Source organism: Aedes albopictus, chromosome 3 (assembly GCF_035046485.1).
Source record: "Aedes albopictus strain Foshan chromosome 3, AalbF5, whole genome shotgun sequence".
NCBI lineage: Eukaryota > Metazoa > Arthropoda > Insecta > Diptera > Culicidae > Aedes > Aedes albopictus.
Genome location: NC_085138.1, coordinates 229,798,633 through 229,815,971, shown reverse-complemented (window position 1 = coordinate 229,815,971; position 17,339 = coordinate 229,798,633). Strand labels below are relative to the sequence as shown.

General features: G+C 39.1%; 2 protein-coding genes across 11 annotated transcripts in view; both read left to right on the top strand.

Annotated features, from left to right (window-relative positions):
• Positions 1-17,339, top strand: part of LOC109400336 (somatomedin-B and thrombospondin type-1 domain-containing protein) — a 541,334-nt gene that overhangs the window by 57,577 nt on the left and 466,418 nt on the right. The gene's annotated exons all lie outside the window — the stretch shown is intronic.
• The window catches only part of LOC109405215 (uncharacterized), a 214,918-nt gene continuing 197,911 nt past the window's right edge, over positions 333-17,339 (top strand). Inside the window, exon 1 of the mRNA XM_029868341.2 lies at positions 333-937. The gene's annotated coding sequence lies outside the window, so the exon portion shown is untranslated. The remainder of the gene's footprint in view (positions 938-17,339) is intronic.

Below are 17,339 nucleotides of genomic sequence, written 5' to 3'. Positions count from 1 at the left end.
AGTATCGTAATGAATTGAAAGCAATAAGGACATTGTGTCCTACACTATGCACAAAAATGTAGAAAACATGCAATCCATTTGTACGAGAATCATGTTCTGACATAGCGTGTATCAATTTATCATGCGTATCCTTACGGTTAACATCAACAGAGAAATTCATTTCCGTGCGGTGTAATTCACCCTAGAGAAAACTCTCACCACCGAGTATCCTGTGAGCCAGGATCAGCATTTTCTCTTTCGTTTATCTCCCATCCTCAACGGATCTCTCGCCAACTCTCAGTGCCAGACAGGGGGGGGTTTTTGGAGAACCATTTATACCTGTTCGCCTGATTGTCACTTCCGCATTGTCGGTCGACACGTCGAGTTGTCCGGTCACGTTGTTCCTTTCCGGAAGTCGTTGTTGTTGTTCGCGCGAGTCGGTCGTTTTCCGGAGGAGTGTGGGTTTGTTTGTGCTCTGTGAATTCGGCGAGGACACGTCTGGCGGCGTACCCAGTTAGTAGTGCCTAGCCAGCCAGCGGCCGTCGCTTCGTCGTGATTGTGACTGGCGGAGATTATCACACTTGAACGAAAGGATTGCCGGCAGCCAGCGGTGTGCGGGAAGTGAAAGGGAGTCCCCAAATTAGGGGGAAGTACCGTACGTTTGTTTTTGGTCTCACCTGGTTGGGGGGCCACCCGCAGCGGGTGGATGAGTGTGTAATTAAAAATCGGCAGGATGCCAGCAGAGCGCCCTTCCAGGTGTGGGGAGGTTTTTTTTATGCGAGTGTGATTCCGCAAAAGTGTAAACGAGTGCTATTTTTGTGATTGATGGCAACTGGATGTCAGTGCTAGATAGATTTCGATAATTAGAGTGGGAAAGTGTGATCAGACCAGTGGGCATGTGAACGTTTACACGGATTGGCAGCAGCGAGAATTGGATTACGTGTCTTGTTACAGATTGGTGAGTATTTTTTTTAAACAGTGCAAATTAAATTCGGTTCCATAGAAACATTCAATTATAATTTTCGCGTCAGATGTGGAGATTGATGGATTGCTCTGCTTCTACATATGATAGATGTACCAGCAGTACGTTCGTAACATGTTTCCAGAAGTATGTCTGTCTATATTTTATTGATATGGAATTTACCATTATGTTCTGATACTAGATAATGGTGCTCCATTTATGGTGTTTTAAGTACTTTTTTATCACTGAGGTGAATCCACATTCGAACTGCACGTATAATCTAGAGATAAAAATAGCCTCCTTACTGCTTAAACTAGTTAACTCGATTTGGAAGTGTAGGTAAACATGGCTGGTAAAATATATCCCGTCATTTAACAATTACTTTAGGATCTCGAATGCTGAACCATTAGAGTAAATTGGGGCAAAAGTTCGAGTGGGGCAAGAGTTTCTTTTGAAGTTTTTGAGCTCAATTCAAATTATTTCTTTCGGGTGTCAAGGTTGTTCGAAGGCTTTTTGGGAAAGAGTCTTTTGTACCAAAAATTATGAAAATTAATCAATACACTATGTTTCATAACTATAGATCCAAACAATATTTTTTGATACTCGGATATGTAGAATGAATTTGAATCATATTGTTCTCCTGTTTAATTCATTATTTAGAGTAGACATGAGAAAAGTTATAATTCGATATTTCATGTGTTCTCTGAATCTGATAAATAATCTTATATAAATTCCCTTGTTTCATAACAATAGATCCGAGCGTAGTGTAGAATTAGCATTAGTTAAAATACACAAAAATAAAAACCAAACAAAAAAAAGATCCGAGCGAGAATTCATTCTAGTTAATTTAACCTACACAAAACATTCAACATATCAATAATGAGTAGTCTCTCTTTTGTTCTTAACAAGCTCAAACAGCCTATCCAGCCTATCCAGGATACTTTTAATTTACTTTTTATGGATTGTATTCCACGTTCAAACAACTACACGGTTTAGATTTGGAAAACATCCGTACGGCTTATTTTATTCACACACTGCTTTTATAATCAACCCTACAAATTCTCAATGGGGTTCTGGTCAGGGTAAGGAGCTGACCTTTCTTCAATCTGAATAAGCTTTTCACGAAACTAAGCCATATTTGCTTGAACCGTGTGAACAAGTGTATTCATGATCTTGATAAAACATTGTCTAATTTGTTTAAGGGCGTTGCTGCAAGAAACGATAGTATATATTTTTCAGGTTCAGAAGCTCGGCACATCCCTGGATGCTCGTCCATTCGAGTCGACAGAACCCTCTCCATACCATCATACCGCCACCCCCGAGAGATTCCTTGAGAAGTAACGTGATTATTTTCGTAAATCTCTCCAGTACGAAAAAAGCCATTCGGTTTTTACATGCTGAACTTCTTTTCGACCAAAAAGGTCTCCCAAAGTGTCAAATATGTCTTGAGAAGCCAATCAAATAAACATTTGAACGAATAACAGTTGATTCGCCGCATGTTGAAGGACCATCCTATCTCGATATATCGAGATGAGCAGAATGAACTGTAATTTGTTGAAGAATTTAGAGATCGAAATGAAGAACCAATTTTAAACTTTTGTAGCTAGGGAGAACCTTTCCCAAACAGATATAATTTCACCTTCTCAGAATAATTAACACTTTGGAAACCAGGTACAGTAACCTGTAAAAATAGTGTATTGACAAATCGAGAGAAAATCTAGATTGAAAACCATCGGAATCGATTAAAGACAGGGAGATAAAGTGATATTCACCTTCAAAGAACTGTAATCAGTTTTGTACCTTTTAATTCTGCCCTCTATGCCGCCCTGTAGAGGGCAGAATTTAGAGGTACAAAAATGAATACACTCATTCGAAGAGGGTATTCTGCATAGAGGGTTCGAAAAGTCGGTACAAGATGATCTGTAGAACATCAACATGTCAAGATGTGGTATCAACTGTGGTACGTAATTTACTCCAATCTCACGCATGGTATAGCAATCAAATCTTGAGCACGAAATCTTATGATGGCTCAAATGTTGTGGAGCTCATTCCATTTCTTCACGTTGATCGTGTGAACATTCTTTCAGGACTCTATAAATTGTCAAACGCGAGACGTCTAGTGCTACCTAGTTATTTCTTTAACCGGTTCAAACTTTTTAGCGAATTCATTGCGATCCTTATTCCGTTTTGTGCGATTATACAGCTTCCTCGTGTTTTCTTTCTGCCGTATTGAATTACATCTTAAAAGAAAATTACAACGGCACGTTGAAATCTGCATACACGACGAGACATTTCACAAACTGTTAAACACATGTCTTGATGTGTCAAAATCTTTCTTATTTCAACTTCAGATATATATTTTGCACGTGGCATATTAAAAATTGAAGTTTACATGTAACAATACGTCAAACGCCGAAATAAACCTGAGCACAGAACCTAAAACAACGTGTTGATATAGGCACAACGAATGACTTACATGTATTGGATCTATAGTCATGAAACAAAGGGATTTCAGTTTTTTTTTAAATTTTTCTGTATACACACATGTGCATGAATAAAATTATATGGTAGTATGTGTAAGGCACATGGGTAATCATAATGGCGTAGTGCATGAAATTATCAATTGCACTTTGAATAAATAGCATATAAATATTAGATGGATCTATAGTTATGGAACAGAGTGTATTTAAAAAAGTTATGTCAAAATGTTGGTTTTTGATAAAAAAATTGTAATTTGCAATGGTCCTTTCAACGCATGGATTGGAAATGTAATGAAATCGAATTTAGTCTTTTATTTTGGGCGTAACTAGGTATATTTTAAAGATGCTGTAGCATGCATAACTTTTTGCAAAAAAGATTTAGAAATCATATTTTATACATAGTGGGGCAAAAGTTCGAATTGTGGGGCAAGAGTTCGAGTCATGTGGCAACTTTAGATAAAAACCTAAAATTCTGCAAAATGTACATATTATCTCTAAAAATGATGGAATCAGTGAGAAAATTCGATAAAAGTTGATTTTTTTTGTTTTATCTGAATGTGGCGGAAAACTACTAATTTTTGGTGTAGTAAACTCTGATTTGGGTAAAATCCAGATCGAAATTTAAAGTGTATTTCAGTTCCAACATCAAATATTGATTGGTTTTAGGTATTCCTATTACAAAAGTTTCAAGCTAGTGTGCCACGGTTAGCGAAATTCCACAAACACTAGATTCCAACTTTTGCCCCAAAGATGGGGCAAGAGTTTGAATTGGACGCACACTTACAAAACATGTTGTAACTTAAAATTGAAAAGACTTTTGGCATAACTTTGTTCAGCAAAGTTTTCGCTCATGGATGGTGGAATCACCGAACGGTATTCATTTATTTTTATCTGCTTTGGTTTCCTAGGATGTTAAGCTACAACACCACACCACCACTACACCACAATGGCGTAGTGCACGTTCAACGAGCCTGTCTGGGTCATATTGAATCCAACATCCTACTAGGGTTAATCACGGAGAGTTTTAGCCTAGGTTTTAGTGCATTTTTACCATAACCAAATAGTGGCCAGAATTAATGTTAGCGCCAAGATAGGTCCTGAAGTCGATAATGTCGGAGAAGTAACGTCCATCAATCATTACGGGTGTCAGGCCATTCGGCCGAATGGTCACTAGGCCGAAAAGCCATTGGGTCTTCTTTTTGCCATTACGTCCTCACTGACACCACAAAGCCTACATCTCAGCTTAGTGTTTTATAAGCACTTCCACAGTTATTAACTGAGTGCTTCCTCTGCCAATGACCGTTTTGCATGTGTATATCGTGTGGCAAGTACGAGGATACTTTATGTCCAAGGAAGTCAAGGAAATTTCGTTTACGAAAAGTTCCTGGACCGACCGAGAACACTCAGTATGGTCATGCTAAATACGTAAAACTTATTGATATTTAAAAATACTGGTTTTCTTAGCATAGATTGATTTTTAATATTTGCATTGCTTTTGTAATGTATGGCATGTACAGGTACTTAATTCTTTTTGTCCTTCTCTCCATCTAAAAATATTGATACTGAATCTACTCTCGAAGTACTCTCGGAAGGAATTTTTAGAGGTGTCTCAGAAGGGACTCCTGGAGGAATCTTGGATAAAATTCTTGAGAAAATCCGGAGGGAATTCTAGGAGGAATACCGAAAGACACTGTTCGAGTGATCCCAGAAGAAAGTCAAATCCAAGTCGTGTTGAACACCACTTTCAGTGGCCAACACCCTTCGTCGCCAATCCACATCGCGGCCGATGCCACCCTTATCGGCGACCAACGCCGCTCTTCACCACGACCACCGTCACTCCAATTAGCCTAGTGGTTAAGGTTATGGATCGCCAATCCGCAGACGGCGGGTTCGATTTCCGTTCTGGTCGGAAAAATTTTCTCGACTCCCTTGGCATAGTGTATCATTGTACTTGCCTCACACTATACAATTTCATGCAATGGCAGGCAAAGAATGCCCTTTAATTATTAACTGAGGAAGTGCTCAAAGAATACTAAGTTGAAGCGATGCAGGCCAGTGAGGACGTCGAAAAAGAAGAAGAAGAAGACCGTCACTCTTCGTTGCAGACGACGTCGACGCTTGTCGCGGCCAATTCCGCGTTTCGATGGCAGTGACCAACTCTGCGCCGCTCTCTTCTGCGATCAACGCTGGTCCTCGCCCGGACAACAGCTCTGGTGAATTGTACAATATCGTAATCCCCCCTTTCTTCTGGGTGTAGATCAGGCGGTAAGTCTTCAGGGGTGAACTTGAGATGGAATACGATTCCATTCGTAAGCGGTATTCCACGTGGTCTTCAGAACACCGGAAGCGAACATCTGAGGATTCCTGGGTGATTGTCCACGCCAATCGAATCATTGTACACAATCTTCCTGACTAAACCGTATCCGCCAAGTAAACGTAATAAAAGGTAATTAATTATTTTGTCTTTGCTGAACTGTTTTTACCGAAAGTTCTCCCTTCGTTCAACGCTCTGGGACCTGAGAGGAAAATGGTTTTTGGTGCGCACCCTGGAAGCTGCTCTGGCTTAGACCAGAAGATTGAGGGTTAGACAGCAGGAGCTCCCCGGGTCATTAGTGGTTTCAGTTCCAAAATAGCATCCCCTGTCAAAGCAATTCCGCATTCTCTTAACTCTTCTAAGATGTTAGGTTTTTCGCACCACGACGGCGAAGTGCTCGTACAGTGTACCTGTCTGGGTCACATTGACCCCCAAAAGGGTTAAAATTGTTTTAAATGGGCTAAGTGAAAAGGCATCGAAACAATTTTAATACATTATTCATGAATAAATCCTCTCAGCCGTTGTACGCCTGAAGATTTGCCTCGTATTACCAGTAACGTCACCTATTGTGGAACCCATCTGCTCTCAAAGCTGCGAAGTACCTATCTAAATTGAGAAAAATCTGCTAAGCATACGTGAAGCTTTTATTATCCTCATTAAATTAAGTTACCATCAAGAGTTTGTAATTAAAAGATAAACAGCTTCCCCAGCTAGTCTCTTTATGTTCCGCCCCAAAACGTACACGAAGGCTAATGGAATACAAGGGAGTGTGGGAAAAGGTTTCACCTTGGTGTCGAGAAGAGAACCCCAAAAGGACTTCCTACAACACCAATCGCAAACACGCACATCCACAATTCACCCACCTACCACCCAACGTATCTCGTGTCGGAACCACATACCCTCAACCATGACCTTACGTGTGGGAAGGATTTATCGGCCCATCCGACCGACGACGGGCGTTTCTCGGTCGAGATTGAAGCTTTGGCCTGTGGCGCTCGAAGTGGGGGTCGGGTGAGTTGTTTCTTGTTTCGAAAGTTAGATCCTGCTTCTACATACTTTAATCGGCCATAAAGTATTATTATTGTGCATAATGTATATATGGGAATGACAACGGCAGCGGGCTGTAAGTTGAGATGTGGAAATCTGCCGCTGACAAAGAGTTATGTGCCAATGCATTTTCAGGCTATAACAAGCACGATTATATTTATTGGCAACGATGTGATGTGGATGGGAACGCCTCATGAATCAGTTGTTTTTGATGTCCAGAAGCTAGAGTTATAATTTGAACACAATTTTTTATTGGAGTGAGATCGAACCCATGATCATCAGCTCATGAAGCGAACGTGTGGCCACTGCGCCACAGATCGTGGGTACGAGTGAAGGTTACACTTGATTTTCTCAGTACTTTTTGAATTGACGCAAGATTTTTCCTAATTTTTATATTCTTCAATTAGAAATTTATTAAACAAACAATGTTTGTTTATGTTAAAATACCGTTACTAAGACAAGGTCTCTAAATTTAAAGAATCTGATTTGAATTCCCATAGAACATCTGAAACGTTGTATCATAAATTGGATCGGTAGCTCAGCAAATTTCTGAGCAACAGTAAAAACTGGCAATCGATTCGGATCCCATTCCGATCCGATGGGTGCGTGGCGTGAGTGCTGTTCATCATAGTAATCAGCGTGATACCATGCCTGAAGGGTAATTTCATCAGTACAAAATTGGATTCATCCATCCATATTTCTTGTTTGGATAGGTCAACTTCCCCCGGCATCCGTTTTCCGCCTTTTGAAAAAATGATAATAATAGACTATTGATTGGGTTGCTTCTGCCCCTTCACAGAGAATGCATTCATTGTTGGGGTTGGGATACTAGCACACACAGGCTGTTTGCTACTTTTTCAATCTTCTATTCTCGAGAGAACTTTGGTCTATGCCAATAAGATGGGTTCAATTGAATTGAGTCGAACGTTAAACCATAATCAAATAAACATTCCTTTCGCTTCGGAGACGACTGTTCAGAAGCTGGGTTTGGTTGATGATGCTACCGATGCCGTTTGCTTCCATCCTGAAAAATATTCTTTTGGTATATGTCTCGAGCTATGTATTGAGTTGCATTGTATCCTGCGGTATTTGCTAGATTGGTTTTCCCACACTCAGTTAAGAATATAATGTGTTCAGGAAATTTAAATCCATCAGAGATTTGCAGGAATAAAAGCATTTTGTGGTGCTTTTTCTTCCAACACAGAACTGCACAAGAATACATCACATTGTTTCAGTTCATTGAAAAATTTAAAATGTAATGGGATGATTTCACAACGCAAACATAACCAAGCGGGGTTAAGAAGTATAGAGCTGCCGTCGTTGGGGGTAAGAATGAGACAAAACTAAATTGCATACTTCCACATTCATTGTTCAATAACTTTTGCTTCATTGCCTGAAAAAGTCCTTCGAAAGTCCTGGAATGTGATCTTTGGGGCCATTCAAATATGACGTCCATCGTTTAGGGGGCAGGGAGAGTCTGAAAAAGTGTGACACTTCATGCATTACGTTTACGAAAAAGCGTGACGGAGCGGGGAGGGTTCTAAAAATCTTAAAAAATGATGAAAGTTGTACTTTAATCGTCTTTTTGGTAATGCATACACATATGAAAAAAATATTTGAAGTTCGTCTATTCTCCTTAAATTTCAAGAGTATGAAAATTGACCCATTCTCACCCCTTTTTGATCATAGAACCGAAAAGCTCCAAAATCAATGATTAAAAAATGTTTGTGTCAGTAAACCCCACAGTTTTTTTAATTAGAAATTGAAATGGAATTCGAATAAATGATTAACTTTTTCTTGTATGCAATGAAGTTTATCCATTTCGTGACGAACCAGCACAATTGTCCTGTTGAGCGATAACAGTTTTGCGTATTTTTTTTTCATCTGTTTAGTCTTTGTTTTATGTGATGCAAATTATTTCAATATTTCAGAGTTAGGAATTTCTCGCACTACTTCCGGTTTTTAAAAACTCACTAAGACCTACTAACCCTTTATTCACTTCCCGAGCAGGAACGAATAACTGACACATAACTGCAGCATACCAAAGTAAAGTATCATACCAAGATGAGGTATTGATCGGTTAGCCTGGTATTGAAAATAACTAATTTTGGTATTGTGTAGGTATTTATATAATACCTCAACGAGTTATTGGTTTGGTGTTGAGGACTGCTTGAGACATTATTCAGTTATGGAAAAACCACTATATGTATGGACAAATCGCCGATTATTATTTAGGTATTGTCATACCTGATGTCATTATTCACGTGTTATGCACAGAACACACACCAGTTATTATTTCAGGTATTTTACCTCTTATGCAGGGCTACTTAATACCTCATTCAGGTTGTAGGTATTCGGTTTTCCATACCTGACTTTGGTATTCTTCAGCTATATTCTCCTGCTCGGGTTACTGCGCGCAAACCGTTCCTATAGGAGAAAATCAAAGCTTGTTTTTCTCAGAGATGACACCACTACATTAAAAGTAAAATCATTTTTCTAGTAGGGTAAAGGGGTATAATGCGCCCCACCGGGGCAAAACGCCCCTCTTCATTTTCTAGCGATTCAAGCGCTTTTCGCATGTGTGATCGATTAGAAATCACAAATATTGAAGAATTATTGCCATCGCGCTGGTCCGTTAGTGGATTGGTACAGAAAAGCAATAAAAATATCAAAAAGTCTGAAATCGAGGCTTTTGGCGTAATATTTTACCTCTTGTGAGCTGACTTCATTGTAAACGAAGCTAGTTCTGTTCGCTTGTGTTACTTTGCAACTTTTATGCAGTTAAACACTTGTTGAAAGATCCTGCTAGGATAAGCATGTGGTGGAATTATCCCCTGGGACAGTTTTATCACGGGGCTGGACGTTTTTCTTTTGATGGGGCGTATTGCCCCGTTTGTTTTTAAAAGGCAAATTTTGGAACGTTTTCGAAAAACGTTTCAAAGCTTCCATAGCCACCTCTCCAAAGGCAAAGTTCGCATGCAACACTTCACTAACTTTAGTAACAACGATTTGCAGTGAACAATAGATGGAATAAGGCGCCAGTTTCAGATATATTGCCATTTCTGCTTAGGGGGGGGGGGGGGGGGCATATTATACCTGTTTACCCTATGGACTCCATTAAATATGATCGTCGTAGTAGAGATTGATCGGAAAGAAAGCCATTTGAAGATGTTAAGCCTTCCTTGGATATTCTCTGTGGTAAGGTTCAGCTTCCTAATGGTTTCTCGATGCTAGAGATGAAAAGTCTGTAAATACTCTAGGGGTATACGTCTATAATTTTAGTGGCATTTACCTTTAGTCCGGTCGTTGGTAAGAATGATTTGATTGGTATGATGGTGCCTAGATTAACGTATTCCTCTCCGTCTATGTATACTGAGCAATTCGAAATTTGGATTAGGAAGGATCCAGCTAAAGTGACAATCGGCTGAGCTTCCACTAGTTAATTTCGTAAGGCATTTATCTGTCGGTTTGAGGTCGGAGTTGGAACAAATGTAAAGGTTCTTCAACTTTGGGCATGAAGATTGAACTGTGTATGGTTTGATGCCTTTAAGGAGATAACTTGACTGAATGTGGATTTACGAGCCATTATTGATGATGGGCTCTATGTAGTATAACTCGTAGTTGATGGCTTTTATCTTGGGAATCTTCAGAACGTAGATTATTTGCTGAGCATTGTGTAGGATATAAGCGCCTGCGATGTCGAGAATATCGTTGGGTGAGTCTAAGCCAAGGTGGTTATCCGAGAAAAAAATCCTGGCCAGCTGCAGCTTCTGGGCGGTGTTGAGACGGCTGCTGGAGATATTTGCCCTAGCTAATGCAATGGCCTCTTCTATTGTTTCCAAGTGTTTTATTAATTCATCTATGTTAAAAAGTATGTTGACTGAACTCATTCGGTCAATAATTTCGTAAGAGACATTTGAAATGAACATTGATAAAGATGTGGACATATTATGAAATCTATTCTCAAAGTACCGGTTAATTTTGACTTGTTCGTTATTCTGGTCTATCAACAAATTTGTGGTTCTATTGATGATTCTCAAATCTTCCGCGTCGGGGCTACCGGAGATGTATGTATTTCCAAGCTGAACCTAAGGTTACCCATCTCTTTCTACGTTTCGACGTTACTGGCCTTAGTTTGGTGTAAGTTTCGGTTAGTTTATTTACTTTTTAATTAATCAATGGCCCTAATATATCGTCTTTCCAAACCATATCTTCGACTGCTAGTTTAATCTGCTCGATCGCTCCCTCTATGCCTTCAAGGTTTATTCTGTGTAGAATCCTAAGGCTACTGCTGCTGACCCTAGCGTCGCCCATCATTACCACTGCAAGGGGGTTCTGCCCAAGTTCGTTCCGAAAACAATTTCGCGAGGCTTCAGGTTAGTGGCGCTATGCTTCGTATCATTATAGAGCGCTGTTATAATTACCAGTCCTTCGTAGAGAGTCAAGTTTTCGGCTTTGCTACGATTAGCTAGGTACATTTCAAGCAATGTATTATGGAATCATTCCACAATCCCATTGCGTCTACTGTCACTAGCGTAGTGCAGAGCGACTCCTTGCCTCTCCAGAAATTCTTTGAACCGAGCATTTCCAAATCCTGTTGCCTGATCACAAGTAATCATTTTCGGCAATCCGAAGATTTTGATATACTCGACAAGTACCTCTGTTAGCTCTTCAGTGCTTTCGCTGGAGATTTTATATAATTGCGCAAATTTGGAGAAGGAATCTATGTCGGTTAGAAACTTTTGTGTCTCTACTGCTTTGATGTCGGACTTTAATGGCAAATATTTGGCATAATGACAAACTGGCTAATAAAATCTTTACGTTGCTCTGCACACCGTCCATCGTTGCGTTTATCAGTCTGGTAAGCTTCCCGGGAAAGCTATTCTCGATCGACCCAAGTTTCAGCTACGTCAGTGCAGTAGAAATCGACATTTATACCTTCGAAGTTGCGAGGCAAATCGTGTGAAAGAGAGGGAGCGATAGGTTAAATAATATGGCGTGTCGTGTCCCATAAACATCCTGAGTTGATCAGGCTGCACTACAGAAACGAGACATGGACAATGCTCTAGAAGGACGTACAAACACTCGGAGTTTTCGAGTGACGCGTGCCAAGGACGATCTTCGGCGGCGTGCAGGAGAACGGTGTGTGGCGGAGAAGGATGAACAACAAGTTCGCTGCACTCTACGATGAACCCAGCATCCTGAAAGTGGCTGGACGGATACGGTGGGCAGGGCATGTTGCAAGAATGATGGACAACAACCCTGCAAATTTGGTGTTTGCTAACCATCCGGTTGGTACAAGAAGGCGTGGAGCACGATGGGCGGACCAGGTGGAGCGTGATCTGGCGAGTGTTGAGCGTGACCGACGTTGGAGAGCTGCAGCTGCAAATCGAGTATTATGGCGGCAAATTGACGTTTCAGTGTTATCATGAATTTGATGTTGAACCAAATAAATTAAATGAAATTTTTCTTGATAGCATTGGCGGATGATTTTGCTGGTGTAGCATGTCCCCTTTCATTTTAGACCTACTGGCACTATCCACTGACGATGGAATTTTTGCTTGCTATTTTTTAAGCATGTTTCATGTCATTTCAACAATCTGGTTATTGTGTCGTAGTATTGTTTACGAAACGAATTCAAGCATATTACGAAACTTTTCATTGCAGAAAACAACGAAAGCAAACTGAACGAGCGATTTCGTCCAATAAAACAAAATATATTTTTAGTTTAAACAGTAAAAAACAGAACCTTATAGCAACTTGCTTTGGGTTTTTAATACTAGAAATAAAGAAGTAAACTTTCAATATATCTATGTTCACCCAAATTTATATCTCACTTTTGTACACATTTGACAACCCTTTCGTGACGGAAGTGAAATCTTCATACAAATGGCTCAACTTTGGCTCTCCAGAATTTTTAGATCAATGTTTCCCAAACTTTTTTGGGGTAGCGCCTCCTTAGAGCTTCAAAAAATATTTTCGCCCCCCTAGGTGAAATTTAATTTATCTACAGTGTCGGACAAAACAATAAGACCACGAACCATTTTTCATATAAAATTGCCAAGTTTGACGATGTGATGCTCGGTTTCTAGTGAACGTATTTGGCTGAAATTTTGACAGTCGCCATGGAGTTACATGAATTTTGATTTGTATTTAATTGATTGAGTTCTGTTCACTACATCAAAAGTTACAGATATAGACGAAACAACAAAATAATAGGACCAGATTTCAGATTGCTATTACCAAAGGACATATCAGAATATCTGATGATTGATGATTGATATAGGGTATTGGGTATAGGGCCCATATAGCCGAGGCGGTAAACGCACGGGTATTCAGCATGACCATGCTGAGGGTGACGGGTTCGATTCCCGGTCGGTCCAGGATCTTTTCGTAAAGGAAATTTCCTTGACTTCCTTGGGAATAGAGTATCTTCGTGCCTGCCACACGATATACACATGCAAAATGGTCATTGGCAGAGGAAGCTCTCAGTTAAGAACTGTGGAAGTGCTCATAGAACACTAAGCTGAGAAGCAGGCTTTGTCCCAGTGAGGACGTTACGCCAAGAAGAGAAGAGAGAGAGAGAGAGGATAGGGTATTGGTTCCCTTGTTAAGCATGTGGCTCCCATTTTCATCCTACGAAAAACAAAGGATTGAAGCGCTGTTTGTTTTGTTTCTTATTTTTGTATTTTTTGTTAGAAGTGAGCACCCATGAAAACAAAAAGAACGGAATCAATCGGTGCCGTAATCGCTTGTTTTCGAATGAGATGAAAATGGGAGCGTGAGATTACTGATGGAACACATACCCTACTACTACTAAAATTAAGGATGCCATTTAAAGGCAAAAGGTTATTGCAACCATAACAAATTACAAATGCTCCATAGAAAATCAAAAAGCGCTCCATAAAGAATGAACATATGTTCCATGAAAATGTGCAATGTTACCCATAAATAATTGAAAAAGTTCCATACTTTATAAAAAATGTACCGGTAAAACATAAAATTTTCTTATTAAAAGTGAAATTTTGCACCAATAAATAATATTGAAATGCTCCATAATAAAATACAAATGCTCCATAGAAGAATGCAAATGCTCCATAAAAAAATAAAATTGTACATATAGAAAATTGAATATTGCTCCATAGAAAAATTAAATTGCACCATAAATAATTGAAATTGCACCATAGAAAATAGACAAATGCTCCATAAGTATTATCAAACTGCACCACATAAAATACAGTTTGCTCCATAAAAAAATAAAAATTATCCATAAATTTAAACATTTGCACCACTAAAGCAGTGCAATGTAAAGAAATTCAGCCCTGTTGAATTTAATTATGAGAATATGCTATCTATGGAGGATTTTCAATTTTTCATGAAGCAATTCATATTTTCTATGGTGCAGTTTGATAAAACTTATGGCGGATTCATCTATTTTCTATGGTGCAATTTCAATTTTTTATGATGCAATTCAATTTTTCTATGGAGTAATATTCATTTTTTTATGGGTACTGTTTTAATTTTTCATGGAGCATTTGCATTTTTTTATGGAGCATTTGTATTTTTTATGGAGCATTTCAGTATTATTTATTGGTGCAAAATTTCATTTTTAATGAGAAAATTTTATGTTTTACCGATACATTTTTTATAAAGTATGGAACGTTTTCAATTATTTATGGGTAATATTGCACATTTTCATGGAACATATGTTCATCCTTTATGGAGCGCTTTTTGATTTTCTATGGAGCGTTTCTATTTGTTTATGGGTGCAATAAATAGGCTGCCCCATTTAAACTTGGGGGCATTTTTATTGGATTGACCACAAATAATCAGCATAAAAATCTGATGTCGCATCGTATATCTGTAACCTTGGAAGCTTTGAACAGAATTCAATCAATTTTATACAAACCAAAGCTGAGGAATTCCACGGAGTCATGTCAGTCGATCCTGAGCGACCATTTCAAAAATATCTGAAACTTTGCACAGTTTTTCAATTTCATCTAAATCGCCATTTTTCGATATCAAACCTTCATATTCACTCACGACTAACTTTTCAAAAGGGTGTATGCGAAAATAGTTCAAAAATATTCAAAAAGCTGTACAGCAAAAACGCATTGTTCGATTGTTATGAATTTTTCAGTAAAGTTAGATAACTAAATGATGATTCCTTAGAAAATATACACTGTAAAAAATTTCTTTTTTTACTTTAAAAAAATATGATCTTTGCTTAGCTTAGACTGACTGCACACATCTACGGTTGCTATTCCGTGATTGACCCGAACCAATGACAGTTGCACAATGAATCAACTGAATAATTGACTGGGAGTGGTCAACATTCTCACTGTGCACGCTTCAGAGACTCTCTTTAACGGTACAATAACGGCGCCGGCCACGTCCTTGCAGTCAGGTTGGAAGAGGGAAGGAATATTAGTAACAACCTTTGTTAAGTGAAGGACCGCGTTTACCGCTGCGACTCCACCAAAGGTTGCAGGAAGGAGTGTCTGTTAGTAGTAGGAAAGGTATCGTTGGGTCTGGATTCACTTTGATAAGTAATATGACCTTCGTGCCATGCTGGTTGCCGCGCTATTGTTTGCTTCACGCGGAAAGCAAACAATCGACCATCCACATCGGGTGGTCGCTTAATATTTACTGCAAACGACGCGACAAAATATGCAATCTAACACGCTATTATTCGCTTCACTCGGAAAGCAAACAATCGATCACCCACGTCAGGTGGTCACTTAATATTTCAAATCGAATCGCGGAAGCTACTCGCCAAATACACCTTGTCCTTTTTTTACGTCCATGCTTGGCTGAGCGACAAAAAATTCTACCGCTAAGACAATGAGCAAACTCAACAGTTTTATATTTTTTAAAACATCTTCGTGATTAGGAGAAGTGTACAAAAATATAAAAATGTGTGTTTTGATCATTATTTTGTCGGTAGAATTTTTTTTCGCTAAGCCAATAGTGGACGTAAATCAAGGTTTAGGTGTATTTAACTGCAAATGACACGACCGAACATGCAAGCTGACGCACTATTGTTCACTTCATATGAGAAGCAAACAACTGATCACCCACGGCAAGTGATCGTCCAGTGTTGCTACAAAAGACGCGACACAACATAAAAACTGACTAACTCTTGATCAATTCACACGGGAAGAAAACCATCGATCACCCACGTCGGATGAATGCTATATGTTTACTTATCAAAAACAACAAAAAACCTACGAGTGACGAACTATACAAATTCTATGAAAACTGTTTCAAAAGTAAACATGCACTAAATCAATAACTGCAGATGCAAGTTATCACCTATGCTAAAAAAAATCCGAAGGCGGAGAAAAAATCGAACCACCGAAAGCGAAACGCGCGCGATTCTGGCTCTCGAACTGCTGAGCCACCACACACTGAAGAACGCCGGCCCTCTCGCTGTCACACATGTACAAATCCGTAGGCGGAAAAAAAATCGACTTACCGAAAGCGAAACGCGCGTGATTCTGGCTCTCGAGCTGCTGAGCCACCACACACTGAAGAACGCCGGCCCTCTCGCTGTCACACATGTACAAATCCGTAGGCGGAAAAAAAATCGAACCACCGAAAGCGAAACGCGCGCGATTCTGGCTCTCGAGCTGCTGAGCCACCACACACTGAAGAACGCCGGCCCTCTTTAAAAAAAAATATGATCTTTGTCACAAAAACTCAAATATCTCAAAACCCTATCTTTTTACCAACGTCAATTTTTTAGGGAAAATGGCCCATTATATCAGCTATCTACCATAAAATTTTGGTGATGGTAAACTGATAAACAAAAAAGTTATGACATTTCAAACATTTCACAATTTTTACATTTAGTAACAAAAAAAAATTTTTTTTCTGTGTAAATTATTTCGAGAATTATATTTTGATGCTGATTTTATTGTAAAGGCTATCGCCTGAATTAAACAAGTTGTTTTCATGATATTTTTGTTTGATATTTCATAATTACTATAGTATCTATTTGAAACTAAGACGCGATCCAGTGTTGTGATCAAAAATATTGAGAGTGTCATACTTTTTATTGTACCTGACTGGTGAAAAAATCCCTTGATAGTGTTGAAAAGCTGTTGATTATAAGAAAAATGGAATTAAACTTATTTTTAGGACGTAAGCTGCATATTAAAAGTTTTATATATACGCGTATACGTCTAGTTGATCTGCAAAAAAAAAAATATCTCTTAGAGAACAGACTTTATGATCGGAAGAATGCGAGTAACTTCAACAACAACAAATGCATAAGAGGTACATACCACAGACAAACAGACGAAACGCCTAGAACAATTTTCGTGATAATCCATCGCCCAGTTCACACTACCACCACCTGGTGGAAATGTTTCACGAAACACTGCGTTATGCAATATCGTCATCAGAAAGCGCTAGTGTGAAACGTCAAACGCAAAGAAAAACGATGGGCGCTCTTCTGGTTATGAAAACCACAACCAAGATTCAAAATGATCGTTAAAGGCGTGGTGAATGAAAATTTCGTCAGTGTTACGTTTGTTTGTCTGTATACATACCA